Source organism: Leopardus geoffroyi, chromosome A2 (assembly GCF_018350155.1).
Source record: "Leopardus geoffroyi isolate Oge1 chromosome A2, O.geoffroyi_Oge1_pat1.0, whole genome shotgun sequence".
In the NCBI taxonomy this organism is placed as follows: domain Eukaryota; kingdom Metazoa; phylum Chordata; class Mammalia; order Carnivora; family Felidae; genus Leopardus; species Leopardus geoffroyi.
In genome coordinates, this window is record NC_059331.1 from 162,506,725 (window position 1) to 162,523,517 (window position 16,793).

Genomic DNA, 16,793 nt, shown 5'->3' on the forward strand with positions numbered 1-16,793 from the left:
TCAGCCCACCCACCCCGTCCCCAACACTGACACCTTAGAGAGACCATCACCCCATCGTCACCCCCTTTTCCATGCTGAGACCAGTTGCTGTTGTCTTGGGAGGTTATTTTCACGCCAGTCTAGGCCCTCGCTTTTTTCCTGTGGCACAGTCTTGCACCTGATTCTCGGGATCCCATAAAACGCCAGGCCTGAACTCTGACTTCAGTGAGGATGCATTTGAGTGCCTCCTCCCTCTTTTCCAAAATGCTGCGAGAAGTCCTTCCTACTGCTACTGGGAGGGGGTCTGCATTATAGAGGAATTTTGGTTCTGTGTGTTTCAGCTCGGATTCCTCTTAGTCTGTCCCTGGCCTGTGTGACAAGAGGTGTCAAGATGAGATTTCTCTCTGTCTCTGACGGTAGGGTGTCCTCCCCTGGCAGAAATAGCTTGGAAGTGATTTTAGATACATTCCTGGGTGTCACGTTTGTGACAGGGCATTACAGGAATATAAAATGTGCATCCTTAGTGTGCGAAGGCCGGATCTTCCCCCGCCAGGCTACACCTTGTACTGATCAGAGGCCAGACTCAGAGACAGAACAATTACGCTGTGAAAGAGAAAAGGAAGTACTGATGTCTGATGACCGTACCTAGTGCGTGTTGGACATTTTGCTAAGTGCTTTTTGGAGGAGGTCGTGGGGGAACCTCAGTCACATAGAATTGGACCAATCAGCCTTTGGTTCCTAACGCATTCTGATTGTTGGCCCACAGCCTTTTATGTCTATTTCAGTAATAGAACAGGGGCCAAGGCAAGTCACGCGCGCTGAGTGATTTTCTGCACCTTTAGTGCACTGAATCCTCACAACTGCCCCAAAACTTGCAGGATTCAGATGGCAGGAGAGGTACTGAGTCAAGTTTGTAGAGTTCCATTAAAAAAATTTTTTTTTAATTTTTTTTTAAATTTTTTAGATGTTTATTCATTTTTGAAAGAGAGAGAGAGGGAGACAGAGCATGAGTCAGGAAGGGGCAGAGAGAGAGGGAGACACAGAATCTGAAGCGGGCTCCAGGCTCTGAGCGGTCAGCATACAGCTGGACGTGGGGCTCCAACGCACGAACCGTGAGAGCATGACCTGAACCGTTGTTGGATACTTAACCGACTGAGCCACCAGGAGCCCCAAGAATGTTTCTGTTATACCTTGGCCATCTCTACTGAGCCATTCCTGAATTTCTTATTTTATTCCTTCTCGTAATACATGATAAATATTCCATGCCCATGCAGGATGTGTTTTTGAAATATGTCTTTGTTCTAACTACTCTTAAGGGCTGGCTTTCAACATTTTCTAGCTCTATTTCCTGGCAGCCAGGACCTGGTCTCCTAGTGGAGGGTGCTCTGGGGCTGGTCAACAAGGCACCTGGGTCACAGGGACCTAATGTCCCAGACAGGTCAGTAAGTCACAAGCCACTGAATGTCAGAGTGGGAGGGCCTTAAAGATACCAAAGCCAGAACAACAGAGTCTTACCTCTGAGTATGGGGTGGTGTGCTCTAGAACACTCGATGGCTGAAATAGCATTCTGAGTGTGCATTGGTCCCCTGGGAAGTTTTCTGGATCTGACTGTCTCACTCACTTCCTGGCTTCTGCTGGGCTGTGTTCCCAGATGAAGAAAAAAAGTTTGGTTAAGTAATTACCTAAGCTAACGTCACTGTTAATGTGGCAGAGCCGTGATTCGAATCCATTACACTCTGTCCATTTATGATGGTAGTGCTTTGTTATTTCATTTTCCATTGCCCCTGGGTCTTGGTTCAAGATTCTTCCCATGAGGGCTCTGTAGTGCCCGGTGTCTGTTGTCTCTGAAAGTCGGCCAGCTCGGGGCTGTTTGGGGGTCTGACCGGTGAGGTCTCCTGGCGCCCAGAACAAGTTAACCCCGTTCCAAAGGACCCTGGCATTCCTGGAGCTGGGAATGGCTCTGGTACCTCTCTCGTGGTGGCTGACCCACCTCCTTGTGTCTAGTTGCCGGAATGGCGTATGGGGACTGGCCTCCAACCGGAGGCCCAGATCCAGTCTGCAGAGATCTTCCTTCTGGCCGTCTTGACTGCCGTTCAGATTGTGGAGAGGATGGAGTCCCACGGCTGCCAGCTTCAAAGCTTGGAGAGGCAGACAGAGACGGCGGGGAAGAAGCTGGCGGACTGCGAGAGGACGGCCGCGGAGTTCGGGAACCAGCTGGAGGGCAAGTGGGCCGTGCTGGGGACCCTGCCGCAGGAGTACGGGCTGCTGCAGAGGCGGCCGGAGAACACGGAGAACCTGCTGAGAAACGGGAACTTCCGGGTGCCGAGGCTGCCCCCCTGGGCGACAAGGAACTTGGTGCCGGTGGAGAGGGCTTGCTTGCCTTCAGCAGGGTCCTCAGACTCGTAGTGGGGGGAACCCCATGTCTGCCAATGCTTGACCTCCTGGCTCTTAATGCCAGCCACGAATTGACTTGAAAGGGCTCGAAAAACCTCAGAAGATAAGTGACACAGCTGAGACGTCTCAGCCGTGGCAGACGGCGCAGGGTTTGTTGGGAGGGGTACGGTTGTGCTTGTCTCTGAGGGCGAGGGCTGGCTCGGGTAGGGGAATCACAGAAGATCCGTGTGACCCTAGGAGAGGGGACGAGCACCCAGGAGCGCGGGTCCCGGATCCTTTCAGCCGCTGGGCCCTGCTCTTACCTGAAGCAGATGCGATGGAGACGAGACGGTATTTGCCCAGTGGTTTGGCCAGCGATGCCCTCTGGCCTGGGGGTAGGGAGAGGAGCCTGGAGCTGGTTTGAACCGTTCTCCAAAATGGCACTAACCCATGTTGGCGTGGGCGACCTGTACTTCAGGTGTCCCTGACTACTGAAGATGTGGCCGCGTGTCTCTCAGGGCAGGAGTGAGGCAGCCTGGAAGACAGCAGAAGGGGCCCTGCGAGCACACGGAAAGGAGCCAGGGGACACTGGGCTCCCTGGGGAAGAGGCTGGCGCCTGGGCGCTTCCAAGCCCAAAGTCCTTGGCTTTATTCCTTTATTGAATCCATTGGGCCCCTTGGATTTGAGAACCCAGAGCACTTTGAGATCATCTGATCAGCTGTCTTCAAGCAGGAAGCAGGTATTCTTCATTCCCCTTTTTTTCGGTTTAATAGAATGCAGTGCGATGCAGGGAGGTTCAAAGACTTGCCCGAGGTCTCACGGAGACTAAACGTGAGTTGGCAACTGCTCTTGGCCACACCGCCCTTCCCGTGGCCCCAGGGGCAGCTCGTGCCCACACATTGACTTGCCAGCCTGTTCGTTTCTGGGGGGCGGAGGCCGCCCCTGATTTGTACGTGCACCTCGCTGCACACTGTGAGTTCTCAGGAAGCTGCTGCACGAAGGGTTTATTGTGGACCTGCTCTCCAGGGGTGCCCCAAGTCCAGAAAATGAGGTTCAGTCCTGGAACGCGAAGTTCTTCGGGCTGTGGGCGAAGAGCCAGTGCGCGGGCGCTCGCGCGTCGGTGTGAGACACGGCTGGGCCGGTTTTGTCTCTTCCACGCTCCCCTTCCGTCTCAGCTTGCACACCTGAATCCTCCCACTGCTTTGAGCGGCTCAGCAGTTAGCTTTCTGTCCCCTCTCCTCCTTGGGAGGCTGGGGCCCAGAGCCTTCCTTCCCTTTGCCTGGCCACAGGTTTTCCTCTTCCAGAAGGTGGACCCGGGGTGCCGCGAGGCCTCCGGCTGAGGGGAGCGCGTGGAAGGGAGGGCCTCAGTAGGCCTGTGCCGCAGGGTACACGCACCGAGAGCTGACCTCCACGTGGGACTCGCTCCCCGTCCCGGGCCTCTGTCTCCCCATCCGGCAAGTTGGGTGGCTGGACCAGATGACTTTGGGTTCTCCCTGCCTTTCTTGGATTCCACTTTGTCCCCTGTGGGAGCAGCGGGACCAGAGCCTTCTTCCCGGCCTGGTCAGGAGCACTGCCTGCCTGGGGAGCACCGGCGCTCTGCTGCGCCCCAAGCTCAGGGCTGTCCTCCACACATCTTGACGGGGGTGGACCCTACTCCGAACCTCCGGCGGGCACCCTTTCCCTGCAGGGCCTGCGGAGGCGAGCCCCATCACCGCCTTCATGCGGCCTAGGCCCCCTTTCCTCCCTCCTAGACTGTGCCACCACCAAGCCTCTGGACCCCAGGGGAGGGGGAGGCAGAGCAGCGTGAGAGCCCCCACAGCCTGTCCCCTCAAGACGAGTGCAGGCCCAGCCCCCACCCTCACCTGTATGGGCATTCTGGTATCGGGAGTCCCCTCTCCACGCCCCCCCCCCCATGTGGAAAAACAGAGACAGAGGAGGGTGCAGTGAGCTGCCGACTGGTGGGGCCACATCCAGGTGTCCTGGCCCCCCTCCCCGGGACCCTGCACGGCCCTTTGGGCAGTTAAATGAATGATGAGCCAATAGTAGCTCGGTTTTCTTTCTCTCTCAGATGACCACAGTTCCTCTGATCAATGTGCAGTTTTCAAAGCCTTTTTTTGGGAGGGGTGGGGTGAGGAACCCTTGATTTGAATGACAGCTGGGAACATATAACCCAGGGCAAGGCGGGGCGCTCTGGTTGAAGCAGGGCATAGTACCCTGGAGGCCCCTTCTCTCTGAACCCCAAGGTCATGCATGCCAAGACACCTGTTCCCTGCTTTCTAGACTCAGATATTTTACTGGGGAGAAAGGCTGACTTTGGAAGCAGGTTCTTTGAGGAGGCGAATGAAGTCACATTGACCTCAGAGCTGGAAGAAGGCGGAGACTGAGCAGGATGCTGAGTCTCCTGTAAGATGAGAAAGGGGAGCCTAGTACCTGGGCCCTCTGCAGCGGGACGAAGCAGGGAGTGGGAGAGCGGGTAGGCCGTGCTTTCCGTTGGCCTCTGTGAGTGCTCCCACCCCAGGAGCCTGGGGAGGTGGTGTGGGGCTCCCGCGGCCGCCAGGCTGGGCCTCTGTGCCGTTGCGGGAGGACTGGGCTGTTCCTAGGCCGCGAGAGCCATGGTTCCAGGCGGCGGCAGCTCGCAGGGAGGTACCCCTGTGCCAGAGGCCCCGGCCCCAGCTCTGCCAGGGCGCTGGGGTTTGCTCCTGAGTTGGGCTCAAGTGAGCACTGGGGAGGTGGGGGAATGAGGTCCTCGGGGGCACTTGGGTCCTGCGGCCTGAGAAGTCCCTGCCGTTTTGACAGTTACTTTCTTGCATTCCACCCTCTCTGTAAGCTTTTCCAGACTCCACAGGAGAGAGCTCTGTTTCCTCCCTGGCCCCCAGGACAGGCTTTGCCCTCTGGGGCTGTTTTTGTACCCTCTGCTGTGAACACGGGGGCGCCGGAGACCTCTTTATTTACTGGACGCTTCCACAGGCAGGTTCTTCCTCTGGAGTCCTAGGAAAAGTGCAGATGTGGTTCTCGTTCAGTACGTCTGGGTGGGGTCAGGGTTCCAACAAGTTCCTCAGGGAACCCCGGGCAGGTCCACATTTGAGAACCAGGGTCGGCCATCTCGAACGGAGACTACCAGCCTCTACCCTTTGCACGCGTTTGCATTTTGACTCGGCAGATGTTTTCTCACAAGAGAACATTCTCACGGAGAAACGCAAAGGGTGCAGGTGAAGCTGACAGGCTCTCTGTGGTGGCCGCCCTCCCCACCGCACCCCTCCCGAGGGCCCCCACACCGTCACTCTGCTGTGTGGCATTTCGGGCTCCTCTCTCACGCAGTTTCATACGCGTGGGAACGGGGGAAAGACCCAGAGTTGAAACGACAGGGAGGCCGTGCCGTGGGTACCGACCTGCAGCTTTTCACTTAACAAAATGTCCTAAGAACCTTCAGGAAAAGGTGGGGCGCGTTTTGATCCACGTCACTCTCTGGGAGCCTGGGCTGGCCGCACGGTGGGAACTTGGTGTCCGGGGCCCGGTCCGTCGTGTAGCCAGCCTGGTGGCCCCGCTGGCCGTCTCCCCAGCATGACTGTGGCACCGCAGAAGGGGACACACTGAGCCCTCGTCGTCCTAGGGACAGAATCTGGCTCAGCCTTGCATGGCGTGGATAGCCATTAGATACCGGTGGCCTGGAATGTTCTCCAGTCGCTCATTTATGTGACAAAAAGTGAGCCTCCCCTGATGCCTGAGGCAGGAAGGAGGGGCAGGAATGACTCGCTGTGCCCACCTTGGGTCTTAGAGATCTCAGAGACTGGTGCCCTTGGTGAGGTCACTTAGCCCTCCGGGGACATTTGCTCCCCACCACTGTGGCATGCAGGCTGTGTGACGGGCTGAATACACAAAACGAAGTAATGAAACAGCAACTTAGACAAGATAGTGGTGACTGGTGCTGTCCCCGGACAGGCTCTTGGTGTCACAGGCCCAGGCTGCTTCCAGTTCGTTGCTCTATCCTTCCTCAGATGTGGCTTGTTGCCGTGGTTCAAGACGGCTCACTCCCGTGTCTGTAGCCAGTAAGAAGGAAGCAAGAAGGCGGGCGGTGTTCTTGCCCTTTAAGGTCAACGTTGATTTATTGCCTGAAAAAAAAAAATTTCTTTTAGTTTTACTTTTGAGAAAAATTTACATCCAAGTTAGCCGACAGTGAAACAATGATTTCAGGACTAGATTCCTTAAAGCCCCTTCCCCGTTTAGCCCATCCCCCCTCCCACAACCCCTCCACTAACCCTGCTTGTTCTCCGTATGTAAGAGTCTCTTCTGTTTTGCCCCCCTCCCTGTTTTTCTATTATTTTTGTTTCCCTTCCCTTACGCTCGTCTGTTTTGTCTCTTAAGGTCCGCATATGACTGAAGTCGTACGATTTTTGTCTTTCTCTGACTAATTTCACTTAGCGTAAGACCCTCCAGTGCCATCCTCGTAGTTGCACATGGCAAGATTTCATTCTTTTTGATTGCCGAGTAATACTCCATCGTATGTATAGACCACACCTCCTTTATCCATCCATCCACCGATGGCCATTTGGGCTCTTTCCACCCTTTGGCTCTTGTCGATAGTGCTGCTAGAAACATGGGGGTGCCTGTGTCCCTTCGAAACAGCACACCTGGGGCGCCTGGGTGGCGCAGTCAGTTAAGCGTCCGACTTCAGCCAGGTCACGATCTCGCGGTCCGTGAGTTCGAGCCCCGCGTCAGGCTCTGGGCTGATGGCTCGGAGCCTGGAGCCTGTTTCCGATTCTGTGTCTCCCTCTCTCTCTGCCCTTCCCCCGTTCATGCTCTGTCTCTCTCTGTCCCAAAAATAAATAAACGTTGAAAAAAAGAAACAGCACACCTGTATCTCGTGGATAAATGCCTAGTAGTGCAATTGCTGGGTCGTAGGGTAGTTGGGTTGTAGGGTAGTTCTTTTTTTTTTTTTTTTTAATTTTTTTTTAACGTTTATTTATTTTTGAGAGAAAGAGAGCGTGAGGGGGAGAGGGACAGAGAGAGAGGGAGACACAGAATCGGAAGCAGGCTCCAGGCTCCGAGCTGTCAGCACAGAGCCAGACGCGGGGCTCGAACCCATGAACCGTGAGATCATGACCTGAGCCGAAGTCAGACGCTCAACCGACTGAGCCAGCCGGGCGCCCCTATTTACTTCTTAGATAATAAGCACATATTTAGTACTTACAATGTATTTTATCGGTACCGACCAGGTGAAGCCTCATTACAACCTTTTGTTTACTCACATTATAGATAAAGAGACCAAGGCGCAGGGCAGTCCATTGTCCCGTGTCACGTAGCTGTGGACGCAGAGCCTGTCACATCGCACTGATGACCAGCCACACACTGCATCTGCTTGCAGGGGAGGCCCGGAAACAGGGTCTTTAGGTGGCCACGTGCCACATCTCCACCGGGAGGAGATGCCACCTCAGGAAGCCGCTTTCTTTGCTCCTCCTCGTCCGTCCAGGTATCATCCTGAGATGGCGGCGACCCCGTCCCCTCTTCAGGCTCCACTTCTGATCCCAGTTCTCTTGCCGTTTCCACCGCGTCCGCAGTGACGTCCTCCGCGGAGGTCCTGAACCTTCCATTTGTAAAAGACAGGATCTGTGAAGCACAAGAAAGCAGAGCGCAAGAAAATGAGATCGGCCTGTACGGAGAATAAAAAGCACGGCTGGTACAGGCTCCCCAGAACCTGGAGCTCACAGCGGCCTTGGTCCCCACGGTCCCACCCTCCCTGGGACCCCAGCAGACCAGGGAAGCCGACTGGTGGCGAAGCATGGACTCTGTGTTGGGTAGGAGGCCGGAGGGAGTTGGGAAGAGCTGAACAGTGGGGGGAGAGGGAAGGAGAAGGGCGCAGGGAGGAGGGCGGACGCCGTGCAGGGGAGGGTTAGAGATGAAGGTGAGTGAGGACGGGACCTCCAGAGTTCCAACTTCTGCGTGTGGGTCCCAGCTGTGTGTCCTCCGGCCGCGGGGGAGCCGAGGTCAAGGCACTGAGGGACCAGGGATGGGGGAGGCTCATCACCACGGATGCACAACCAGAGAGCAGAGGAGCCGAGGCCGGGGCCATCCGGGCCGGTGAGGAAGCATCCCGGAGGCCGCGCAGGCAAGATCCCACCCAGACCCCACGCTCGCCACAGAGCCTGAGGCGGGGCTCGATCGGGCCACCCTGGGATCGTGACCCAAGCCCAGTCAAGAGTCGGACCCTCAACCGACTCAGCCACTGCTGTTGGTGGCTGGCCCAGGCTCTACCCACACTCGGTATGGCCAGTCTTCAGTCTTCCTGATGTGCGTTCTAATGTGACGCAGTCGTATCTCACTGTGGCTTGTGTGGTCGTCGGTGTCGTTTCTTAGCACAAGCTGGCGTGGGGGTGGGGGTGGGGGCGCAGGGGGAGGGAGAGAGAGAATCCCACGCCCCGCGCAGAGCCTCACTTGAGGCTCCGTCTCCCAACCGTGAGATCATAACCGGCGCCGAAATCGAGAGTTGGCCGCTTCACCGACCGAGCCGCCCACGCGTCCTGCTCTCATTGTGGTTTTTTTATTTCCCTCATTACCAATGATGTGGAAGATACTTTTCTGTGCTCGTTGCCATCGTACGTCTTCTTTGGTGAGGTGTCTGTGCAGGTCTTTTGTCCGTTTTTTTCATTTGGGTTGTTTACTTCTGGCTCCGTTTTGAAAGTTCTCTGTATTTAATGGCCCAAGTTCTGTGTCAGATACGCGGCTTCCAGACACTTCCTCCCGGTCTGTGACTTGCCGTTTCACTCTCTTAACAGTGTCTTTCAAAGACCGAAAGTGCTTGATTTTGATGAATTCCAGTTTATCAAGTGAGCTTTTGGTGTCATGTCTAAGAAAACTTTGCCTAACTTGGGGCGCCTGACTTGCTCAGTCGGTGGAGGGTGCGACTCTTGATCTCGGGGCTGTGAGTTCGAGCCCCATATTGGGTGGAGAGATTCCTTAAAAATAAAATCTTTAAAAGAAAAAGAAAGAAATAAGAAAAAGAAAGAAAGAAAGAAAGAAAGAAAGAAAGGTTTTGCCTAATTCAGAGCCACACCCCCGGCTCTCAATCTCAGAGAGAAGCCAGTTTTCTTTAATGGTTGGAAATACCACATATCAGGAAACGCTTTATGAAATTTTCCACGTAAGAACCCGAATATTTCTGTTTCATGGGATGACGGTGTAAAAAGTGCCCGTTTCTTCCTCAACACGATGCAGCAGGAGCACCACCTTTTGCACGTTTTGTGTCACAAACCGGTCGGGGAGCCTCCCCGTCCTGTCATCTCTCCCCGCGGCTGTCGTGACCCCGTTCTGTTAGAATTCGCGTCACCGGGTTGAAAACGGCACGGCCCTGCCCTGCTTAGAACCCACCTGCCCTGCTCTCCTGAATAATTGGACATTTTGGCCATGTTTACGTGGGGTTTCTTCTCAGTAAGCACAGTTAACTCAAACAGTGTCAAAGAACCGCCCCTTCCCTCTCCCCAGCGCCCCCGCCGCGACTGTCCTCATAGCGCCTGTCTTTCTGGCCACCTCCCGAGGGGCCAGGCCTAACCAGAGGCCTCTCTCCCCTGCACCCACGCCAGCTCCTTCCGCCTCCCTGTCCTGCCAGCCCCAGGGCGCACACCGTTGGCTCTTTCTGCCCTTGGAGCCACTTCTGGGGCAACTGTCCGAACAAGCCTTCTTCCCAGAGGGTGCTGGCGTGGCACCCGATGTCACAGGGGTGGGAAGGGAGTCCGAGGGGCGGGAGACCCATGCGGAGCGGGAGCCAGCCAGCAGCCTCACTGCTGGCCATCTGGCCTGGGAAGGTGCCCATCCAGGTTAGGGCCCCATCCCCCTGTCGAGGCGGGGGGCAGGCCCCAGGACGCCTAGCCAGGGACCAGGTCCCCCTTGGTCCGCCTCAGGTTGCCACCTCCTTCCCCTACAGTCAGTTGGAACTAAAAATATCACCCCCTTGGGTCAACGGGCCGGGGGCCCCGATGGAAGGGGTCTGCGGTCAATTTTGGCGTGTCCCGGCGGCCTCAGGGGGAGAGCACCAAACGTGTGGACTCACTTTGGGTGCTCGGTCACTTCGCACAGCAGCCCGGGGGCTCTGGGGCCTGCCTCAGTATTTCTGCCCCAAAGGGCTACTTCCCCAAAGCCCTGCGAGGGGCATAGACTATGGAAGACGACTCCTCCTTGGGAAAGGCACCGGGAGGGGTTGCTAGGGACTCGGGTGGGTGGGGGCAGGGTGGGAAGAGCCTTCTTTGGCTGGGTCCCCCCGCCAGTGCCCAGCCTTTCAGATCAGAGGACCGTCCCCCCCCTCCCCTGGCCGCCTCCCCGTTCTCGCTGCCCACACGGAGCGACCTGCCTTTGCTCCGGTCTTGGGACCCGTGGCTTTCCATGCCCCGGGGGCTCACAAGCGATCCCAGAGGACACCCCTCCTTGAGCGGGAAGCGGGAGCTGGTTCCCCAGATTCCCGCACGGTATTTCGGGGGCTGAGCGGGTGAGCGTATGGTGGAAAGGGAGAAAGGGGTCCTCTGCGTCTCGGGGGGGTGGCGTCGGGACCAGCTTCTTGTCCCGGACCTGCTTTTCTACCCGGACAGAGACCCCTCGCCTCAGCGCCCCAGCTCAGGGAGGAAGAGGAAGTGGGGAGGCGAAGGGAGGACCAGCCTGGCACGCGGGAGCTGGTTAGTCGGTGTGGAGACGTGAACGCAGGAGTGAGCGACGAGAGGGAGAGCCGGGCTGTCATGGGCAGGCTGCCCGCCGCCAGGAACTTGGCTGTCACAGTCCAGGGACAAGTCCACTGCACAGTCCAAGAGGTGTAGTTAAGGCTCCGAGGCAGGCCTGGGGGTATAGCTCAGGGGCAGAGCATTTGACTGCAGATCAAGAGGTCCCCGGTTCGAATCCGGGTGCCCCCTTGCCGAGGTCGCTTTTGGCCGTGAAGCCTCAAAGAAGAGGCCAGCAGTTCTCATGCCGCCTGGTGTCTGGGTCCTGTTCTGTGCTCATCTCTAGGGTGGCGGTGAGGGTTCCATGAGGGCACGGCTGGTCATGCTGTGCCACAGGCTGTCCCCCACAGACGGTGTCCGGGAGCACCCTCACTGCATTAGCAGGAATCTAGACTTCCAGAACGTTTCCCGGCACACCTTCCTTGTGACCTCGTTCTCCAGCCTCACTGATGTGCAGATACACCTGACCCAATCTTTAAAAACATTTTTGGGGGTGCTGGGTGGCTCAGTGGAGTGTCCCACTCTTTTTTCTTTTTAATGTTTATTTATTTTGAGAGAGAGGGAAAGAGGGAGAGACGGACAGCAAGTGGGGGAAGGGCAGAGAGAGAGAGAGAGAGAGAGAGGGAGAGAATCCCAAGCAGGCTCCGTGCTGTCAGCACAGAGCCCGATGCAGGGCTCGAACCCACGAACTGTGAGATCATGACCTGAGGCGATATCGGGAGTCTGATTCTTTTTTTTTTTTTTAATTTCTTTTTTTTTTAACGTTTTATTCATTTTTGAGACAGAGACAGAGCATGAACGGGGGAGGGGCAGAGAGAGAGGGAGACACAGAATTGGAAGCAGACTCCAGGCTCCGAGCCATCAGCCCAGAGCCCGACGCGGGGCTCGAACTCACGGACCACGAGATCGTGACCTGAGCCGAAGTCAGCCGCCCAACCAACTGAGCCACCCAGGCGCCCCACGGGAGTCTGATTCTTAACCGACTGAGCCACCTACGTGCCCTAAGTGTCCGACTGTTGATTTTGGCTCAGGTCATGATCCCATGGTTGTGGGATGGACCCCTGCATCAGGCTCTGCACTCCGCATGGAGCCTAAGATTGTCTGTCTGTCTGTCTGTCTCTCTCTCTCTCTCTCTGCCCCTCCCCCACTCTCTTTCTAAAAACAAAAAATTATTAAAAAAATTCTTTGTTCTTGGGGCACCTGGGTGGCTCAGTCAGTGAAGCGTCCAACTTTGCCTCGGGTCATGATCTCACAGTTCGTGAGTTCGAGCCCCGCGTCGGGCTCTATACCTACTTACAACTCGGAGCCTGGAGCCTGCCTCCGATTCTGCTGTCTCCCTCTCTCCGCCCCTCCCCTGCTCAGGCTCTGTCTCTCTCTCAAAAAAAATGAATGAACATTAAAAAAAAAAATTAAAAAACAAAACAAAAATCTTTGTTCGTACTCCTCCCTTGGCCTTATTCCTCCTTGGCCTCCTCTACTTCATGTAGCGGGCTCCTCCTTGTCCATGTTCTCCAGAAAGTTCTTTGTCCGTGAATGAATGAGTGAGTGACACAGTGAGCACCTTCCCCGAGGCTTGGAGTCGGTAGGAGGCTCTCCCTGGGATGAGTGTGAGGCTTCCAGAAACAACCACACTCATCCTGATGAGAGCAAAACACAGGCGTGCAGAGATCCTGAGTGCGGTGCCTGGGTGGAAAGGCGATGATGGGAAGCCATAGGCAGGTGGGGGCATAGCTCAGGGGTAGAGCATTTGACTGCAGATCAAGAGGTCCCCGGTTCAAATCTGGGTGCCCCCTCTCCTCCCTTTTAAATTACTGAAGCAGGTATTGGAATTTCTGCCTCCATTAAGTTAATGCTCTGTCTTGGGATGAGAATTTAGGATCTGCACCAAGACCAGCCCCAAGAATCCGTCCCTGAGCATCATCCGGACAATACCTCCTGGGATCACATTTGACTGAAGAGGCTGACGAAATTGGCCCCGTCCGCTCCCACCTACCTGGGGACTCTTGACCTTCATGGCCTGCGGGGGGACATCACTTTCCTTCTCTTAACGTCTCATTTTTCTCGACCTTGTTATAATCTCCAGAGAGAAGGCGATCTCTTTGTTCTTACTGCCTCCACGTGTTCAGTATGGACATACATCTTCCTACTCCCCGGGAGGGACTGTGCGAATGAGAGAACATATCAAAAGCAGAGCCTCTGTTCTCTCCCTGGGGATTTCTCAGAGGTGCTGTCTCCACCACAGCCTTAGACCCACTGCATCCTCCCTGCTCCCTCCTTAAAACGCAGGATGGGCATGAAGAATCCTGCAGAGGGGCGCCTGGTGGCTCTGTCGGTTAGGCCTCTGACTTCGGCTCAGGTCATGATCTCGCCGTTCGTGAGTTCGAGCGCCACGTCGGGCTCTGGGCTGACAGCTCGGAGCCTGGAGTCTGCTTGGGATTCTGTGTCTCCCACACTCTCTGCCCCTCCCCCAGCTCACACTCTGTCTCTCTCTCTCTCTCTCTCTGTCTCAAAAATAAAAAAATAAAAACATTAATTAAAAAAAGAGTCTTGCAGAGCAATCTCCATGTTCCTTAAAGGGAAAGGTAATTTTAAGTGATCTTTCCTAGGAGGACAAATAAAGAAGCTGGGAAATATTGCAAAACAGCTCATTAAAAGCCTCAAAGGGCTTTGGGACGCCAGGGTGGCTCAACTGGTTAAGTGTCTGACTCTTGGTTTCGGCTCAGGTCATGATCGTGCAGTCTGTGAGCCCGAGCCCCACATCGGGCTCTGTGCTGACAGTGCAGAGCCTGCTTGGGATTCTCTCTCTCCCTCCCTGCCCCTCCCCTACACATGCGTGTATGCTCTCTCTCTCTCTCTCTGTCAAAATAAATTAAAAAACTTAAAAAGCCTCAAAGAGCTCACTGGTTAGATAGGAACTAACTAGTTAGATAGCTAACCAGTTAGATGGGTGGAGATTCAGAACAAATGCGAAACATGGGGCAGCTGGGTGGCTCGGTTGATTAAGCGTGGGACTTCGTCTCAGGTCGCGGTCTTGCCGTTCGTGAGTTCGAGCCCTGCGTCGGGCTCTGTGCTGACAGCTCAGAGCCTGGAGCCTGCTTTGGAGTCTGTGTCCCTCCTCTCTCTCTGCCCCTCTCCCACTCCTGCTCTGTCTCGCTCTGTCTGTCAAAAATAAATAGATGTTAAAAAAAAATTTAAAGAACAAATGGGAAACAGAAAGAGAAGCTCTACGTGAGAAGCTGCTTTGGGCCTCAGTCCAGAAGAGGCAGGGGAGAGCCTAAGTGAACTTCTGGAAGTCTCTCAGGACCAGGGGCTAGAAGTCTGGGCCCACCTAGAAGGTAAACTGAATGAAAATAGCTCCTGCAAGAATTTGTAGCTGGTCTTTGTGTCATTCGAATGGCCCAGAAAACTCAAGCCTTGAAATTATCTTAAGGTATCCTGACTGCTAGACCCCCTCAAATACCTTGAAAAAACAAAGGAAGGATATTATCATCTCCACCTGGCTTCAAATCAGTCCTACAAATACATTTTTGAATACATTGTTCAGTAGGCAGTCAAGAATAACTATGTACACAAGGAGGCAAAAACCACCAATAAAAATCAATAGAAAGAACAGGCCGCAGAACTAAACACAGGAACTTTTGTATTAGAACATCCAGAAACACACTATACAAAGATAATGCTTACTGTTTTCAAGAAGGTAAGAGACAAGGTTGAAAATTTCAGTAGGAAGCTGGAAAGCATAAGCAATAACTAAGAGGATATGAAATGAGAACATAGAAATTTTATACCTACAAATCAATAACTAAAATTAAAATCTCAATGGGGGTGCCTAGGTGGCTCAGTCGCTTAAGTGTTAGACTTCAGCTCGGGTCATGATCTCATGGTTCGTGAGTTCGAGCCCTTAAGTGGGCTTTCTGCTGTCAGCACAGAGCTGGCTTTGGATCCTCTGTCCCCCCTCTCTCTCTGCCCCTTCCCCACTGGTTCTCTCTGTCTCTCAAAATAAATAAATAAACTTAAAAACAAAAAACCTCAATGAATACGTCCATGTTACTGTCAGTGAATAGTTTCAGCCAAAGAGAAAATCATGAATTAGAACATTGGAATGAAAAACTGTCCATTAGAAAGCATGCAGAGAGAAAAGCATAGCAAACACAGAATAGAGAGTAACAAATTTAGAGGATACAATGAGAAAGTCTCATGTACATTGAAATGGACTCCTGGAAGAGAAAATGAAGTAGATGGAATATTTGAGGAGACAGAGGCTAAGACAGTTTTGCAGCTTAGGAGTTACTGCAGTAAAATTGCAGAAAATCAGAGACAAGAAACTCACAAACATCATGAAAAGAAGACCCATTACTTTCAATGAGTTCCAATGAGACTGACAACAGTGAGTTTTCAAGAGCAACGATGGAAACCAGAAGGCAGTGGAATTGCATCTACTGAAATACCATAACTGTTAACATAAAATTCTGTACTCAGGTAAAATATCCTTCATGAGTCGAAGGTAAGACAATTTCAGACAAATAAAAACGGAAAGAACTCATCCACAGTCTGCATGTGCTAAAGGAAATTCTAAACGGTATATTCTAAGCAGCAGGGAGATGATTTGGACGGAAGGACGGATGTAGGAAGGAAGACAGAGGCAGAGAAACAGTAAATATCTGAATACATCTAAGTGAGCGTTGACTGTATTAAAAAAAACAATAATGAGGTTGACACAACTTACGGAATAATGAAAAAGGCAAAAGCTGCATATAGGTTGGGAGGAAAGTAAATGGAGTCAAAAGTATTGTAAGATGCTTGCATTACCTGTGTAGAGGGTAAAGCCATTGGTTAGCCATATACTTTGAGAAATAGCTATGCATATGGAGAAGAAACATCATTTATATTTTTCAAACTACCAGGGGGAAATAATAGCATTATAAAAATCTCAGTCAAACAAAGAAAGAAAGGAAGGGAGAAAAACATAAACACTATAAATTGAAAGCATAAAATAAGGAGGTAGATTTGAATACAAATACATCAGCAATTACATTAAAAGTAAATAAGTTTAGTGCCCCAGGTTAAAAGACAAAGATTATCATATTGGGGTTAAAGCAACCGACGAACTATATTCTATTTACAAAAGATACCAACTACAACCTAAGGTTACAGAAAGATTAAAACCTAACAGGATGAAAAATACATGACTGCAGAATATTAACAAAAAGAAAGCAGACAAAATAGACTTTAAGACACGAAATATTGCTCCCACCCTGGATTTCAAGGATCAAAGAGCACCCGCTTGGACCACCCACTTCAGATTTCCCCAACGGTGTCCCCGACTCCATCACTACAGTGACTTCTCAGTGACAGATGACCTTTCTCCATAGAGGTACCACTTTACTGTCCATGTTGGATTCAGCTTCCTCTGCCTTTTGTAACTCCCCTGTACATTTCCTGACTGACCAATGTGGATCCATAGGTAGGGACATCTCTATGCCCCTACTCAGCAGGAAGAAGCGACAGAAGATGGGACCTTTCACCTTCAACAACCTTAAAGATTTAAGGGTCAAAATTTTTCAGGGGGAATATAATGAGGAACCGTAAGGGAAGCTGAGGGCCAATCACAAGCTAGCACGACCCCCCCCCCCCCACACTCAGGTGGGATATATGTGATATTCCTCAGGCACTCCTGGCTGCCCAAGGACAAAGGAAAGGACAGAAAACAAGTGGTTAAACTTATAGTCTCCATCAGGTTACAAA

General features: G+C 53.1%; 2 non-coding genes across 2 annotated transcripts; both read left to right on the forward strand.

The window, feature by feature from the left end:
• The first annotated feature begins 11,168 nt into the window (after window positions 1–11,168).
• On the forward strand, window positions 11,169–11,240 carry TRNAC-GCA. The gene has a single exon. It is a non-coding gene; the product is annotated as a tRNA-Cys (tRNA).
• Window positions 11,241–12,769: 1,529 nt separating this feature from the next.
• Window positions 12,770–12,841, forward strand: TRNAC-GCA. The gene has a single exon. It is a non-coding gene; the product is annotated as a tRNA-Cys (tRNA).
• The last annotated feature ends 3,952 nt before the right edge of the window (window positions 12,842–16,793 follow it).